This window comes from Mesoplodon mirus, assembly GCF_964341445.2.
Source record: "Mesoplodon mirus genome assembly, chromosome: 11".
Lineage (NCBI taxonomy): Eukaryota > Metazoa > Chordata > Mammalia > Artiodactyla > Ziphiidae > Mesoplodon > Mesoplodon mirus.
In genome coordinates this window covers 75370092-75388307 of record NC_138987.1, presented here as the reverse complement: position 1 = coordinate 75388307, position 18216 = coordinate 75370092, and positions in this window count along the sequence as shown.

The window sequence follows — 18216 nt, the reverse complement described above, 5'->3', positions numbered from 1 at the left end:
AATATTGCTATATTAGATAAACTCATAATGTTAATAGACTAAGGCAGGAACCTGAAGAATACCCCTAATCCTAATAAAACTGAATAAATATATCTTCAATGAAATTCATGATAAGTAAATTGAGGACATTTTGTAAATTTCTCCTTCATAAAAATTATCTGCAGAGCCTTACACTGAAAAAAATGAGGAAGTATAGGCAATAAGGCAGCCATCAACTTTACTACATAGCTCACTGTGACATTAAATAAAAAACAAGAAGCTACAAGTTATTATAGTGTGCAGTTAAAGATCAGTGAAGGGTACCATAATATGCCATTTCAGAATATATCTCTTTGGCACATGGATTATTTTGTGTTAAAGGCCATTGAAAACCAGCAGATACAGGAAAACTGTAAAAATAGGGCACAATTTTCCTTTTATAAAGGAAATTTACATTTGTAGAAATGTCTCCTCCATAGAGAAACAGGAGGCTCTTAACAACTCTTATCAATGGAAAAGGCATGAACACAATTCTGCATAATAAACCTTACTAAACAATCCTTATTTATCATACTTTTTCTGATCATCTCCCCATAATTTGTTTCCCCCATTCAGGAGCCCCAAACTCTTTTCCTTTGTTTTCATTTCAGATGGTATTATAAGGGAACAGAATTTGTCATCCCCAAATATATCTCTGGCATGTTAATTATTTTAAGCTGGTTATTTTCTAAGTAACAACAAACATGGGAGAAACTGAAAACCAAGTAGGAGTTACACTTGTGTAAGAAATTTTTACATTTGTAAGGGAAATCTCCATTTGTAAGGGTGTGTCCCTCACTGTACCAGGAAGAAGAGGACCAAATCTCTAGAAACTCTATCAATGGAGAAGGTATTGACTTATCTGCATCACCACCTTACCCCTCTTTACTGTGCTTTCATGTTCACCTCCCATAACTTACTTTCCCCACTCTTAACATCTCTTTTGTCTTTAGCTGAGGGTGGTATATAAGGTGAGGGCATCGGCCATTTTGATGAGTTAGTCTGTTTTTCTGGGTCTCTCCCATGTATACATGTTATTAAAATTTTGTTTGATTTTCTCCTGTTAATCTGTTTCCTGTCAGTTTAATTCTTAGACCAGCAAAAAGAACCTAGAAGGGTAGAGGAAATTTTCTTCCTCCCTGACAGTATATAAGCCCAACTTCTAACTACCCCTTGGAGTTAACTAATCTCTGAGTGCCCTCATCTGTAAGTGCAATACAGATGCTAATAAACTTCTCTTTGTTTTCCTCTTGTTAATCAGTCTTTGGCCAGTCCAACTTACAGAGCCACAGCTGAAGAACCTAGGAATGTAGTATGAAAAATAATTTTTTCATCCCTTATATCAGTATTACCAATCATGGTCATCCTCAGATAAGTAAAATATAAAATTTAAGGTCTATGGATAATTTGCTTAACTGAAAGGACTAGAGACTTGTTTTTGTGTAGAAAACTGAATGCCAGCTTGTTATAGGAGGCCAGAATATGTCACCCAAAATATGCAGCAGACACAGGAGAAGCTCTGAAAACACAGTAGAAGTTAGCAATTTGTAAGGGAAATTTTCACTTATAAAAAACCTTTCATTTGTAAGGGTAACTCCGTTTTGGTACCAGGAAGAGAAGAATAATTCTACATCACAAAAGAATCTTATTAATGGAGAACACAGGAGACTTAAATCTTCATAACAAACCTTACTCTTGTATACTGTAGTTTTTGTTTTCCTGGTCACCTTCCCATAATTGGCCTCCCCCATACCTTTGTTTCAGCTGAAGATGGGGCTTAAGCCAGAATTCTAAGCCACTTCTTTGGTTTATTCATTTCCTTCAGTATCTCCCAAGTATATAATAGATATACATGTTAATAAACTTCTGTTTGTTTTTCTTTGTTAATCTACCTTTTGTTACAGTGACCCCCGCTAAGAACATAAGTGTAGATGAAAAAAATATTTTTTTCCTTCCTACACTGTCAAATTCATCCTTGTCAATAAACTAATAAATAAATATTTATTTATTTATATTTATTTATATATTCAGATGACATCAGTTTTCAATGAACTAGATTAACTTTGGGTTATGTTCTGATTCTGCCTTCGCTATGTTACTGAACTCAGGTTTGGTTGCTCACTGCTGAAAAGCCAATACTCCAGAGGCAAGTGTTGGTAGAAAGGAAAGGTTGCTTTAATCAGAAGACTGGCAGTCTGGGGAGAAGGTGGACTTCTGCCTCCAAAACCAACTCTGAAGACTGCTCAGCCATGACAGTTTTTAAAAGGAAAATGGAAAATACTCTCAGTGAATCATCAAGGCAGGAGGTCAAGTTCTGCATCATTTTCCATTGTGTGCAGACTGGCTGACTCCTCATGATCTTTCTTCAGATGTTATCTCATCCATGTAATTTGCCTGCAGGATTACTAAGGAGAAAGCTGAGGGTAGAGTGTTAGTCATTCTTTAACTACTAAATTCTTCATTCATGCTTCTTTTAATCTAGGGAAAGAATACATGTTAGGCAAGCTATGGTGTGCATACAGTAGAGCATAAGTCAGGAGTTAGGTTAAATGTTACCTAGTGATCTCATTTCTATAATGTTTGAGGGGAACAGAAATGGACAAACAGGAAAGGGGCAAAACAGCTGTTTACAAATTCCCACAATCAGACATTATTCCATTTCTATGGGATTAAGGGCAAAAGTCCATCTTCTTTAACTTCTTCATGCTAACATAGGGCACTGTATTCTTAGAGTGGAAGATGTTGACACGGGTCTCTAGGTCTCTTTGTTGACAATTTTAGTTGCCTACTTATGGACAGAGCAAGCTACAATTATTTTTATGCCCACAAATATATAGATTATTATGAGAAATAGTGTTAATCCCATTCTCTTGAGGCCAATTCTTGGAACTGTGTTAGCAGTAGATTTAGTACTGCTCGAGATGGAGTAGACTGTGTTATGGCTACAGTCATCAGGCAGTTAGCTTTTCCCCTCTGGAGACAGTTATAGTATCTGTAAAACAACTCAGGAACGTGCATCAGACAATGAAAGATTCTGTGACTCTATTGTCGACTCTACTGTCCTAATTATTAGCTACTTGAGCCCACAATTTTATGACTCAGGGAGGCCTAGGAGGCTTCAGCTTTTCTATAAACAAGAAGCAGGGGATATGGAGGAGCCTTTGTACTTCAGGACGGGGTACCACAAGGTTCTGCTTGGTTTTGTTTACATATAACTAGTCTTGAATTTTGGTAAGGGGTCTTAGAACAATGTGTACTTTACCATAATTAAGTGAAGATTGTTCAATTATACGACCTATCTTCTCAGTAGAGTGGCATGTATAGTTTTTTCAATGAAAACTTTTTAAAGAGAAGATTGACACAATATAGACAAAATATTCAAGGATCAATATAATATGAGCATTATTCTCTAAGTTTCCATTCGTTAAAAAAAACTGTTCTCTGTTGGTAAATTTATCCCATAGATGAATAAATGAATAATACATGGAGTATGCTTGGTAATTTTGGCCAAAATAGTAAATTCTGGCTACATGATATTGGTATAAACAGATATCAATATCTTAAGTGATAGCAACCATTTTTTTTAAAACTCAGAATAGTGAAGGATTTAGGTATTTGAAAATATTAAGATGTATGAGTTTCCCCAAGATCCCTAACTAACATTACAATTTAAAGGAAGCTCCTTTTAATAGTGGTCTGAGGTTAGCAGACATTTTCCCTGAAGAATTTCTCCAGTGAAAACCTAGTTCTTATGAGCTTCTATGGATATAGGTCAACTCTGCTTTGAAAAAGATCTTCTCTAATATTAAGGGTAGACCTCACTCTACTTTACTGATGGATATGACAAAAATAATTTCTCAGTCAAATTGAGACAAGTAATAGTGAAGGGCACACTGTTAATAAACACACAGGAATCTCAGTCACAAACCAATATTGTCTCAGGGCATATATGGTCACCATACCGATAGAAATTCTTTAATTATTCTTGGTTCTATTACTACATGAATCAAAACTTTTATTTGCTTGTTTTCTTGTCTAGACTCTAGACAGAATAACAGACTGAGAGTTTCTCAAGAAAAGAAACTATATTTATTTTATTTTGAAGAAATAGCAGAATATTCTGTTTTCTTTATTCCACATACATTGATGTGACAGGAATAAAGGAAAAATATATAATTGTTTGTGAGTCTTTCCTTTTCCTTTTCACTCCCATGCGATCCTCTTCCCAGTTTGTGCAGGTTTCTAAGGAGGAAGAATGTCTTGCAGCTTGGTCAACTAAAAGTCTTTGTTGTGCCTATAAGACCCTGAATATGCTAGATATAAGAGTAGAGGCTGGAAGAAAACGAGAGGATCTGATAATCATTGATACAGGAAATGGCAAAAAGAAACTTAGAGATTAGAAGTGCTTGGTCAAACAGGGCAAAAAGGGAAATAAGAAGAAAGTCAGGAGCTTTGTTAAATTTTGCAAAAAGGAATGTTGAAGAGGTGTGAGTAGCTGCGACTCAAAGTGAAATTTAAAGGAAGTTTGGAAAGCTTTACTGTCTAATGTGGGAAGAAAAGGTAATTACTATACATTTTCAAGTGAACTGAAATAAAAGCTAACAATATTCTCAATGTTTATGGAGTTGAACTTCAACTTTATCTTTTAAAGGAAATAAGATACCCTAGTTTTATGTGTGTTATATCGATTAAGAATATATCAAATAGCAGGTAATGTTGAATAAGGCCTATGTAACAGATTATGCTTGTTGAATGAATGAACAATGAATGCATGAATAAATGACTACATTTGAAAGATCAGAAAGTTTCTCTCCTTTGAACAATTTAAGGGCAAGTTGTGTACGTCATGACCCTTTAGCCAGAAATATTTTGATATGTATTTTATTAGAATAGAAAACCATGGATATTATTTACTCTCTTAATTTTATAGGTTTTTAGAGAGGGCATGGGGAGATTTGGAATCAGGCAGCTACTATTGTTCTGCTGAGAGTGGTTACTAATGATGTCTTTTCTCACACAGATATGACCCCTGGTTATTACTGCAGATCCATACATTGGGCATGAACCTCCTCCTTTACCTATCCCAAAATAACAATTTGCAAGAGTGTTAGCCCTCATGTTAGTCATATCCTTTCAGTTTTGCAGCTTGCAAGAATAAACCATGAAAATAGTTCACAAATTTTTTTTTCTAGTACAGCATCAACAATAACAAGTGCCTTCAAGTCTCAGAGACTATTTTGTTGATAGCTTCCTTCATTGTGCAAAAGCTTTTTAGTTTGATGTAGTCCCATTTATTTATTTTTGCTTGCCTGAGGAACCATATCCCCCCCAAATATTACAAAGACCAATGTCAAAAAGCTTGCTGCCTATGTTTTATTCTAGAAGTTTATGGTTTCAGGTCTTATGTTTACATCTTTAATCCTTTTTGAATTTATTTTTGTATATAGTATGAGAAAGAAGTCCAGTTTGACTCTTTGTATGTAGCTGTCCAGTTTTCCCAACACCATTTATTGAAGGTCCTATATTTTCCCAATTATATATTCTTGCATCATTTGTCAGAGATTAATTGCCCATATAACTGTGAGCTCATTTCTGGGCATTCTGTTCTGTTCTATTCATCTATGTGTCTGTTTTTGTGCCAGTACCATACCGTTTTGATGACTGTAGATTTGTAGTATAGTTTGAAATCAAGGAGTGTGATACCTCCAACTTTGTTCTTCTTTCTCAAGATTCTTTTGGCTATTCAGGGTCTTTTGTGTTTCCATAGAAAATTTAAATTATTCTAGTTCTGTGAAAAATGCCATGGATAGGAATTATACTGAATCTGTAGATTGCCTTGGGTATTATGTCATTTTAATAATGTTAATTCTTCCAATCCATGAACAATGTATTCTTTCTTTTTGTTTATGTTGTCTTCAGTTTTGTTCATCAGTATCTTGTAGTTCTCTGAGTACAGGTCTTTTATCTGCTTAGAAAGATTTTTCTTAGGTATTTTATTCTTTGTGATATGATTGTAAATGGGATTATATTCTTAATTTCGCTTTCTGATAGTTCATTGTTACTGTATAGAAATGCAGCAGCTTTCTTTATATTAATTTTGTATTCTGAAATTTTACTAAATTCATTGATGACCTGTAGTAATTTTTTGGTGACATCTTGAGTTTTTTCTATGTATAGTATCACGTCACATGCAAACAGTGATAGTTTTAATTCTTCCTTTCCAATTTGAATTCCTTTTATTTCTTTTTCTTGTCTGATTGCTGTGGCTAGGACTTCCAATACTATGTTGGATAAAACTGGTGAGAGTGGTCATCCTTGTATTGTTTCTGATCTTAAAGGAAATGCTTTCACATTTTCACCATGGAATATGATATTACCTGTGAGCTTATCATATGTAACTTTTATTATATTGAGGTTTGCTCTCTCTATAACCACTTTGTTGAGAGTTTTTAATCATAAATTGGTGTTGAATTTTGTCAAAAGTTTTTACTGCATCTATTATGATGATCATATGATTTTTATTCTCCAGTTTTTTAATGTGGTGTATCACATTGATTGAATTGCAGATATTGACCCATCTTTCCATCTCTGGGATAAATCTCACATGATCATGGTGTATGATTCTTTTAATGTATTGTTGAATTCCAGTTGCTAATATTTCGTTCAAGATTTTTGCGTTTATGTTCATCAGTGATATTGACCTGAAACTTTATTTTATTTTATTTTCCATACCTTTGTCTGTTTTGGTATCAGGGTGATGCTGGCCTTACAGAATGAGTTTGGAAGTGTTCCTTCCTCTGCAATATTTTGGAATGGTTTGAGAAGGAGAGGTGTTAACTCTTCTCTAAATGTTTGATAGAATTTACTTCTGAAGCCGTCTGGTCCTGCACTTTTGTTTGTTAGGTTAGGAGTTTTTTTTTTTTTTTTTTTTTTTTTTATTAGCGATTCAACGTCTTACTGGTAGTTTGTTCATATTTTCTATTTCTTCCTTGTTCAGTTTTGTGAGACTGTACAGTTCTAGGAATTGTCCATTTTATTGGCAAATAATTATTTGTAGTAGTCTCTTATAACCCTTTGTATTTTTTGTGGTATCAGTTGTAAATTCTCCTTTTTCAATTTTGGCTTTATTGATTTGAGCCCTCTCTCTTTTTTTCTTCATGAGTCCTATTAAAGTTTGAGCAATTTTGGTTATCTTTTCAAAGTACCACCTCTTAGTTTCTTTGATCTTTTCTATTATTTGTTTAGTCTCTATTTCATTTACTTCTGTTCTGATCTTTATAATTCCTTTGCTTCTACTAACTTTGGGTATTGTTTACTCTTTTATTTTCTAGTTCCTTTAGGTGTAAATTTAGGGTGTTTATTTGAGATTTTTCTTGTTTCCTGAGATTGGCTTGTATCACTATTAACTTCCCTATTCAAACTGCTTTTGCTGCACCCCATAGATTTGGATTTTTGTGGTTTTGTCTCCAGGTTTTTTTTTTTTATTTCTTCTTTGACTTCTTCAGTAATTCAGTGGTTGTTTAGTATCATATTGTTTAGCCTCCACATTTGTGTTTTTTGCATATTTTTCCTTGTTTATTTCTAGTCTCATAGCATTATGGTCAGAAAAGATGCTTGATATGATTTTAACATTTAAAAATTTATTAAGACTTGTTTTGTGGCCTATTCTGAAGAATATTCCATGTGACCTTGAAAAGAATGTGTATTCTGCTGCTTTTGGATGGAATGGTATGTGTGTGTGTGTGTGTGTGTGTGTGTGTGTGTGTATACACACACACACACACACACACATATATATATATATATAGTTGATATATACTAACTTGATATTTATCATGTTCATGAGGTCTCATGTGTTGTTTAAGGCCAGTGTTTTCCTTTTTGTTTTCTGTCTGGATGATCTGTCCATTGATGTAACTGTGTTGTTAAAAGTCCCCACTATTATTGTGTTACTATCACCTTCTCCCTTTAAATTGGTTAATAGTTGCTTTCTGTATTTAGATGCTCCTATGTTGAGTACATGTGTGTTTACAATTGTTAAATTCTTCTTGGTTTGATGCCTTTATCATTATTATGCTGTCCTTATTTGTCGCTTGTTACAGTCTTTGTTTTAAAGTCTACTTTGCCTGATATAAGTATTGCTACCTCAGCTTTCTTTTCATATCCGTTTGCATGAAATACCTTTTTCTATTCCCTCACTTTTAGTCAGTTTGTGTCTTTAGCTCTGAAGTTAGTCTTTTTTAGGCTGCATATATATTGGTCTTGTTTCAGTGTGCATTCAGCCACTCTATGTCTTTTGATTGGAGCATTAAGTCTATTTACATTTATTTTTATTTTATGCATCTTTATTGAGTATAATTGCTTTACAATGTCAGTTAGTTTCTGCTGTACAACAAAGTGAATCAAGATAGGTATACATATATCCTCATATCCCCTCCATCTTGAGCTTCCTGTGCACCCTCCCTATCCCACCCCTCTAGGTTGGCACAAAGCACCAAGCCAATCTCCCTGTGCTTTGCAGCAGCTTCCCACTAGCTATCTATTTCACAGTCTGTAGTGTACATATGCCAATAATGCTCTCTCACTGCGTCCCAGTCTCCCCTTTACTCCTGTGCCCTCAAGTCCATTCTCTACATCTGTGCCTTTATTCCTGCCCTGTCACTAAGTCCATCAGTACCATTTTTCTAGATTCCATATATATGTGTTAGCATACGGTATTTGTTTTTCTCCTTCTGGCTTACTTCACTCTGTATGACGGACTCTAATTCCATCCACCTCACTACAAGTAATTCAGTTTCATTCCTTTTTATGGCTCAGTAATATTCTATTGTATATAAGTGCCACAACTTCTTTATCCATTCATCCATCGATGGACATTTAGGTTGTTTCCATGTCCTGGCTATTGTAAATAGTGTTGCAATGAACATTGATTGGGGTACATGTCTCCTTTTGAATTATGGTTTTCTCAGGGTATATGCCCCATAATGGGATTGCTGGGTCATATGGTAGTTCTATTTTTAGTTTTTTAAGGAATCTCCATACAGTTTTCCACAGTGGCTGTATCAGTTTACGTTCCCATCAACAGTGCAAGAGGGTTCCCTTTTCTCCACACCCTCTCCAACAATTATTGTTTCTAGATTTTTTGATGATGGCCAATCTGACTGGTGTGAGGTGATACCTCACTGTTGTTTTGATTTGCATTTCTCTAAGGATTAGTGACGTTGAGCATCTTTTCATGTATTTGTTGTCAATCGGTTTGTCTTCTTTGGAGAAATGTCTATCTAGGTCTTCCACCCATTTTTGGATTGGGTTTTTTTTTTGGATATTGAGCTGCATGAGCTGCTTGTATATTTTGGAAATTAATCCTTTGTCAGTTGCTTCATTTGCAAATATTTTCTCCCATTCTGAGTGTTGTCTTTTCATCTTGTTTATGATTTCCTTTGTTGTGCAAAAGCTTTTAAGTTTCATTAGGTTCCATTTGTTTATTTTTGTTTTATTTCCATTACTGTAGGAGGTGGGTCAAAAAGGATTTTGCTGTGATTTATATATATATTTAAATAATTATTGATAGGTATGTTCTTACTACCATTTTGTTAATTGTTGTTGGATTGTTTTTGTGGTTCTTTTTTGTTCCTTTTTTCTTCTTTTGCTCTCTTCCTTTGTGATTTGATGACTATTTTTAGTGCTATGTTTGGATTCCTTTCCCTTTTTGTGTGTGTGTTATCTGTTATAGATTTTTGTTTTGTGGTTATCATGAGATTTATATACAGCAATCTATTCATATGTATTTATATACAGGATTATTTTAAGTTGCTCATCATCTAAGTCCAAATACCTTTTAAGAATTCTTCATTTTTACTCCCACCTCCTATGTTTACTTTTTTGACATCATAATTTATATCTTATGTTTTGTGTATCCCTTAACTACTTATTGTGAATATAGATGAATAAACTACTTTTGTCTTTTGACCTATCAGCTCTTTACATGGTTGATTTACTACCTTTACTTTATACTTGCCTTTACCAATGAGATTTTTGTTTTTGTCATCTTCATATTTCCAGTTTTGGTCTTTTCTTTTTCACTTAGAGAAGTCCCTTTAACAGTTCTCATAAATCTGGTTTGGTAGTGCTGGACTTTTTCAGCTTTTGCCTGTCTGTAAACTTTTAATCTCTCCATCAAATCTGAATGAAAGCCTTGCCAGTAGAGTATTCTTGGTTGCAGGATTTTCCCTTTCACCACTTTAAATATGTCATGCCATTCCCCTTTGACCTGCAGAGTTTCTGCTGAAAAGTCAGCTGATAGCCTTATGGGCATTCCCTTGTATGTATCTTGTTCCTCTTTCCTTGCTGTTTTTAATATTCACTCTTTATCTATAATTTTTGCCATTTTAATTGCAATGTGTCATTGCGTGGTCCTCTTTGGGTTGATCCTGGTTGGGACTCTGTGATTCTTGGACCTGGATATCTGTTTCCTTTTCCAGGTTAAGGAAGTTTTCAACTATTACATGTTCAAATATTTTCTCTGCCCCTTTGTCTCTTCTCCTTCTGAGACCCGTATGATGCATATGTTAGTACATTTTGTGTTGTCCCAGAATTCTCTTAAACTGTCTTTTTCTTTTAAATTCTTTCTGTTGTTGTTGTTCAGTTTGGATGATTTCCACTACTCTGTTTTCCAGCTCACTGATTGATCCTCTGTGTCATCTAATCTACTGTTGATTCCTTCTAGTGTATTTTTTTTTAATTTCAGTTGTTGTATTCTTCATCTTTATTTGACTGTTCTTTATATTTTCTAACTCTTTGTTAAAAACTTTTAACTTCTTACTCTGTTCAAACAATCTTGTCCAGACTTCTTTGAATATCCTTATGACCATTACTTTGAACCCTTTATTAGGTAGATTGCTTGCCTCCATTCACTTCATTCTTCTTCTGTTTTTTTTTTTCTCACTCTTTCATTTGTTGCCTCATTTTGCCTAACTTCCTGTTTTTATTTCTATCTATTTTGTCGGTTGGTTATGTTTCCCCACCTTGGAGAAGAGGAATGTTGTAGGGGATGTCCTATGTGTCCCACCAGTACAATCCCCTTTGGTCACCAGTGCTTTATGACTTCTGTGTGGATCCTTCTGTTGTTGTGGGCTGACTACTCTTGGTGGTCTGGCACCCAGTCTGGTTGGTTGTTAGACCCTTCCTTGTAGGGAGGCTGTCAGCCACTAGTGGCTGGGACCAGGTCACGAAGAAGCTGGGGGCATCCTAGAGCTAGTGCTAGCCCACTGATGGGCAGAACCAGGTTCAGGGGTGGATGATTGTGGGGCTGGATATTCTGAATATATTGTTGGCCTGCTGGTGATTTTGGCTGGTTCTGGACACAGCTGGCTGCAGGGTCTTTGGTATCCTAAAGTTGGTGCTGGCCTGCTGGTGGGTGAGACTCAATCCTGGGGTGGCTCTCTGAGGTACCCAATGTGTCCCAGAACTGGTGATTGCCTGCTGGTGGGTACAGTCAGGTCCCAGGGTCTCTGGTTGCAAGGTCCTGGGGCTCCTGGAGCTGGTATTAGCCCACTGGTGGGTAAAACCTGTTCCTAACATGACTGCCTGTAGCATCTGTGGTGTCCTGAAGCTGGTGTTTGTCCAGTGGAGGATGGGGTCAGATCCCAATGTGACTGGTGAGGGGTACTTGGTGTCCAAGAACTGGAGTTGGCCTGTGGCTTTGTAAGTCTGGGTCTCAGGGAGTACTGGGGCTGGTGCTGTCCTGTTGACATATTTGCTGTGTCCTGACATGGCAGCTTGCAGTCTGTAGAGGTTCTGGGCCTGGTGTATGCTACTGGTGTGCAGTGCTGGGGCCCAGGGGATCCCAGGGCTGGTGTCCACCCACTGACATTACTTACCCACGGTTTGGTGGAGCAGGGTCTTGGGTTCCTGGAGTTGGTGTTTTGATCTGCTAGCTGGTGGGTCTGCGGTACAAAAGGTCCTAGGGCTGGTACCTTCTACTGAGATGTAAGGCTAATCCCAGAGCTTGTGTCTTCCCACTGGTGGGTGGAGCTGGGTCTAGGATCTCTGGCTACAGGGCCCTGGAGGTCCTTGAGCTTATACAGGTCCACTGGTGTAAGGGATCTTGTCCTGGACCGTCTGCTGGACAGGGCCATGTCCTGGTGTGCCTGTAGGCTCAAGGAATCTTAAGGCAACTGGCCTGCTGGTGGGTGGGGCTGAGTCCTATCCTTGCTAGGTACTTGGTCTGAGGTGTCCCAGTACTGGTACAAATGGGCTAGTGGGCAGGGTCAGGGTCCAGGGTTAATAGAGAGTGAAACTTTGCAACTTGGATTGGGACTTGAACCCACGGTCTTTTAATTGAGATCACACACCTGGTCTTAGGATTTAATGAAGCTCAGGTTTTTGATGTCTCATCCCAGAAAGTTGAGAGAAACACGCTCCACAGACAGAGCATGGGCCATCTCAGGAGGTGAGAGAGACACCAAAATATGGCATGGTCAGTTTTTATGGGCTGGGTAATTTCATAGGCCAGTGAGTGGGAGGATTATTCCAACTATTTCAGCGGAAAGGGAGGGATTTCCAGGAATTGGGCCACCACCCACTTTTTGGCCTTTTATGGTTAACTCTGAACTGTCTTGACACTGGTGGGTGCGTTACTAAGCTAATGTATTACAATGAGCATATAATGAGACTCAAGGTCTACTGGAAGTCGAATCTTCCACCATCTTGGATACAGTTAGTTCTAACCAGTTTTTGTCGTGTCCTATGGCTATGTCATTCTTTTAAATGTTGTGCTCTGCCCCCTTCCCTCCTGTTTCAGGAGGATTCCAAAATAGCCTGGCCAGCACCAGTGTTGTCATGGTAGAACGATCTCCCCAAAATGGCTGCTGCCAGTGTCTATGTTCCCAGGGTGAGTTCCAGTTGCCTCTTGTATCTTCTGGAGACTCTCCAAGTTCAGCAGGTGTGTCTGACCCAGGATCCTTTCAAATTACTGCTTCTGTCTTGGGTTTTGGAGCATGTGAGATTTCGTGTGTGCCCTTTAAGAGTGGAGTCTCTATTTTCCATAGTCTTCTGGGTCTCCTGAAAGTAAGCCCCACTGACTTTCAAAGCTATATATCCTGGAGCCTCGTCTTCCTGATGCAGGACTCCTTGGCTGAGGTGCCTGATATGGAGCTTGGACATTTTGCTCCTCGGGGAGAACCTCTCTGCAATTTTAATTATCCTCCTGTTTGTGGGTAGCCCACCCAGGAGTATGGGTCTTGACTATACTGCCTCTATGCCCCTCCTACCCATCTTGCTATGCTTTCTTCCTTATAAAGTTGGTTGTAGAAGATCTTTTCTGCTAGTCTTCTTTTCTTTCTCATGAATAATTGCTCTGTAAGTAGTTGTAATTTTGGTGTGCTCATGCCAGTTCTCTCCTTTCATTCTTTTATTTTTCTTTTGTTATGCTTACCATGCAGTCTCCAAGAAAAATGCTTAATATTAATAATCCTGGGTACACCAATGTACTGTTTCTTGGATCTTATGAAAAGTTTATCTATGACTTATCAGACTGTGTAGGTGGTTCAGGACACAGTAGGAGATCTGAACAGATTAAATTGGTGTGAACTTCCAAATTACCTAAGGGGACAATTTACAGTCTTGTTACTGACAGGTCAGATTCAAGCTGCAAGACTACAAATTCTTTTCTTTTCTTTTCTTTTTTTTTTAATGATTGATGCATGTAGTGATTTATAAAATTTTCAATTAGTTTATCAGAGATTTTTTTACTTCTTTTTAAAATATGGGAGATTCTCTTTAAAACACGAATCTACAATGCAACAATACACTGTAGCTAAGTAGCTGCTGACCTCTTTTGATAGGGTATATGATTTGGAGTTTACCTCAGTGCTCAGCATACCTGTTTTAATCATTTACATTTCCTGCCTGGCTCCAACTGGCATACTCTTGTAGTCTATATTAAAGGCTTAGAAGCAGCCTGTCTCAAGAGGTAGAGAACAGAGCCATGTCAAGGTGATAATTGCCCTCAAAGGACACATAGAACCTATAACTACCCACTGTGGCTCCTTCACCTTGTTCCCTGTGTGTGGTGATATTTTGTTGAAAAATGACTGATTGACTGAACTTCTCAAAAATTATTGTGATAATTTATAAACCTCTGAAAACTCAGCAGGGCTAGTGTGAAATTTGCAATCCTTTTACCCCTAGGGATTTAACAGTTGAAATGGAAGAGGCAGTATTCTTATTTAGGCACAGTATTCACATAAGAGGCCAGGACCAAGGGCAAACTCATGGAGTTTATATTGTTTATTCAACTGGTAATTCTTCCACATTTTCGTTGCTATTGGATTGACCATTTTCTAAGAGTGGGGCTATTAGAGGTAATGAAGAAATATAGAGGCCATTGTGATTGGTTAAAAATATAAATGGCTTCATATCATGATCTTGATTAATGTCCTTCTTTGAATTCCCACTGCACTTGAGTAATATCTAAACTCCTTTTTAGGAGCTCCCACTGCTCCTCATCCTCCCTCACTGTAGCTCTTATATATAGCTTATATATAGCTTATATATATATATAAGCTTATATATAGCTCTTATATATTACTCTATCTTATTAACTTTTCTTCAGGCACACCTGTAGGTCTCTTTCAGGCTTTGGACATCTGTATTAAAGGCTTAGAAGCAGCTCACTTCAGGAGGTAGAGAACAGGACCATTTCAAGGTAATAATTTGCCCTGCAAGGACATAGAACTCAGAGTGTCTCCTTCAGGTTCCTTCAGCATATCAGTTTCTTCATTGCACAGGGGATTGGCATTTGTTGTCTGTCTGTTTTTGTCTTAGTTCATCTCTTGACTTGTTCTTTTCTCATCTTTTAGGTCTCAGCTTAAATGTGTCATCTTCTAAAAGGTCTTTTTGATTATCTTATTCAAAGTAGGACTACTCATTTCCTATTCATATTTATTTATTTATTTATTTATCTATTTGTTAGTATTTATCACAGTCTGGCATTATCTTTTTGTTTATTTATTTTTATTTCCTCTCTCTTTACCTCTGTGATCACAACAACTCTGTGTGTTTTCTGACTGATATATTCCTAGTACCAAAGCAGTGTCTGACTCAGAGACTATGGAACAAACAAATGTGCACCATATATTGAATCTTTTTTTGCTACTTTGTCACTTCTGTCTCCAGTTTCTGGAAGCAAATTATATTATTGGAACACATCATATTAATCATTTTCACTGTTCATATAAACTAAACTGAGAGTGCCAAAGTATTGAAATAGAGTATAATTTACTATAATTAAATACTGATTTTTAATTTTCTTAAAATATGATCAGCTGTTCCATACACTCCTATTTTTAATACTCTTCTCTCATAATTCCTTCTTTAAAAAATTATTGGAGTATAGTTGATTTGCAATGTTTTGTTAATTTCAGGTGTACAGCAAAGTGAATCAGCTATACATATACTCTTTTTTTTTTTTTTTTTTAGATTCTTTTCCCACATAGGTCATTACAGAGTATTGAGCAAAGTTCCCTGTGCTATAGGGCAGGTTCTTATTTTATATATAGTAGTTATCTATTTTATATATAGTAGTGTGTATTTATTAGTCCCAATCTTCCAATTTCTTTACCCCACTTATCCCCTGGTAACCATAAGTTTGTTTTCTACAACTGTGACTCTACTTCTGTTTTGTAAATAAGTTCATTTGTAGCCCTTTTTTTAGATTCCACATATAAATGATATCATATGATATTTGTCTTTCTGTGTCTGACTTACTTCACTCAATATGACAATCTCTAAGTCCATCTATGTTGCTGCAAATGGCATTATTTTGTTCTTTTATATAGCTGAGTAATATTCTATTGTATATATGTATCACATCTTCTTTAGCCATTCCTCTGTTGATGGACATTTCAGTTTCTTCCATGTCCTGGCTATTGTAAATACTGCTGCACTGAACGTTGGGGTGCATGTGTCTTTTTGAATTATGGCTTTCCCATAATTCCTTTTGAAGGTGATAGCTTTAAAAACTTGAGAGCAAACTTTGAGGAGCAGATTGTGTCAAGGCAATTTAATTTGAAGCATATTTATTTGAGAAGTATGATTATTGTCAGTCACTGAGCAACACAATTATCAAATAGATTTTAATCCATAACTAAAATTATTTTTTCAGTGGACTCTGAGATCATAATAGCCAGTGCTTTATTCCCCTGATTTCACTGGCATTTTGTATTTCATAATTCTAAAATATTAAACTTATTTTTAAAAAATAAGCTATTTGACTTTCAGAGAATATAACAATTCTTGGAACTCTCACCTTTACATTTCTCTCAGAAATGAATTTTAAACTATTCAAGCACCTCTGTAGGTATAGACATATTCCATATTTAAGTATAGATCATAGCCCAAGGCAAGAGAAACTTAGGAATCTATGCCAGTTGCACATCCACTCAGTAATGAGTCAGCTGTTGCTGCTTCTAAAATAACCTCAGATCCCCAAACTGTGTGAGATTTGCTGCCCTAAGGCCATATAACCCAATATCCACAGTCAGTCAGGCCCTTTCTTGGCTATGTTTCCAGCTTTTTGACCCTTCATCAATTGCCTTCCCCATCATTGTCCTAGATCTTGGTTTTTTCTCTATCTTATATCAAGCTTATTCTATTCCCATTTGGACATGCAGCTATGTATATAAAAAAGCTAGCTTGGTTTTGTACCTTGGTCCACTTTTATTGTATTTCACATGTTTTTAATCACTATATTATGCTTTGAATTTCTCTTACAAATAACCCCAAATGAAAAATACTAGGTATTGTTACATTTATATGATTTACTTTTTCTGAGTCTCATTTAGAGCACTGAAGTTTTCAAGCATCTTTATGTTGATTTTGATTCTCTTGGTGAGTTATTCTGTAGTCATCTAACCTCTGATTGCCTTACCCTTGTTTCTAATTTTCTTAGGTTCCAAGAGATGTCATTACTGTCCTTATTTATCCTCACAGCCCTGTCCAATACAAGTTCTGTAGGGAATCTGATCTAAACTCAGACCAAATACCAGTAGTTCACTACCTTTGATATCTAGTTTTAGCAAATCTCTATTCCCTGTGATAATGCTAACTATCAAGCTGAGAGGGTTATTTCTATGATTAGAACGTCATGGTTTCTTACATCTAATTTCTTCACTAAAGAGAATATTATATACTTGCTGGAAGAAAAAATAATGTATAACAATTTTTTTGTTGCAGAAATTAATCATTACATATTCTAAGAGTGCTCTCACATTAGTTCTCTCTAGGAGAAATAGAATAATAAGCTGCATAGCAAGAATCAGATGTGACAGTTTATATTTAGAGTAATAAAATAATAATATCTTTGCTATATACAGGATGGTATTTTACATAGATTTTTATTTTCAAGACCAAATAGATAATACAACAATTGAGACAATTAAAACAAGAATATACTATATGGTTTATTTACTCCACTAATATCATCATGTACCTTAGCATGTTTTTTTTTTTAATAAACCAGTGATTTTTTGTGCAATTAAGAATTTGGAAGGGTATTATTAATTGAGTTAAGAATTGACCATAACAAGTCAAAGTAAAAACTATTTCTTATAATCCTGATATGTGCCTAGTTCTATATTATGTACTATAAAGGAAATCATGGCCTTTGTTTTGAATTTAGAATTTTAGAATTTGACAAGGAAACAGAGAGATAAATCCAATACATATGTCATGAAGTTCTAGTTTTTGTAGCATAAAATCTGAGAGAGTAAAAAAGCTGCATGTTGGAATCTTAAGGGAACACTATTTAAAGGGTGTGCAATTTTGACTACCCATAGAAGGAGTGTAAAAATTAAATTCATGGCTGAGTGAGGAAGGAAGAGGAAAGGACAGAGTAGCGAAGAGGTTAATTTCTATCAAGGGTGGTGATCTTTCCCCTGGGACAGTAAATTGTTGTCTAACCCTTAAATTTCACTGCATGAACTCTTCACAATATATACAGTGTCTTCTTTAAAACTGCAAGAATTTCAGATTTCTTATTGTTCATAGAAAGGTGGTTTGATGAGGTGGTTTATGCTAAGTGAAATAGAACAAGTTCAGTGCTGTTCAATATTGTCACATGTGTTTAGATACAAGCATAGCTCAGGAAGTTATATACAAGCATAGCTCAGGAAATTATTTAGATTTTATTTCAATAGT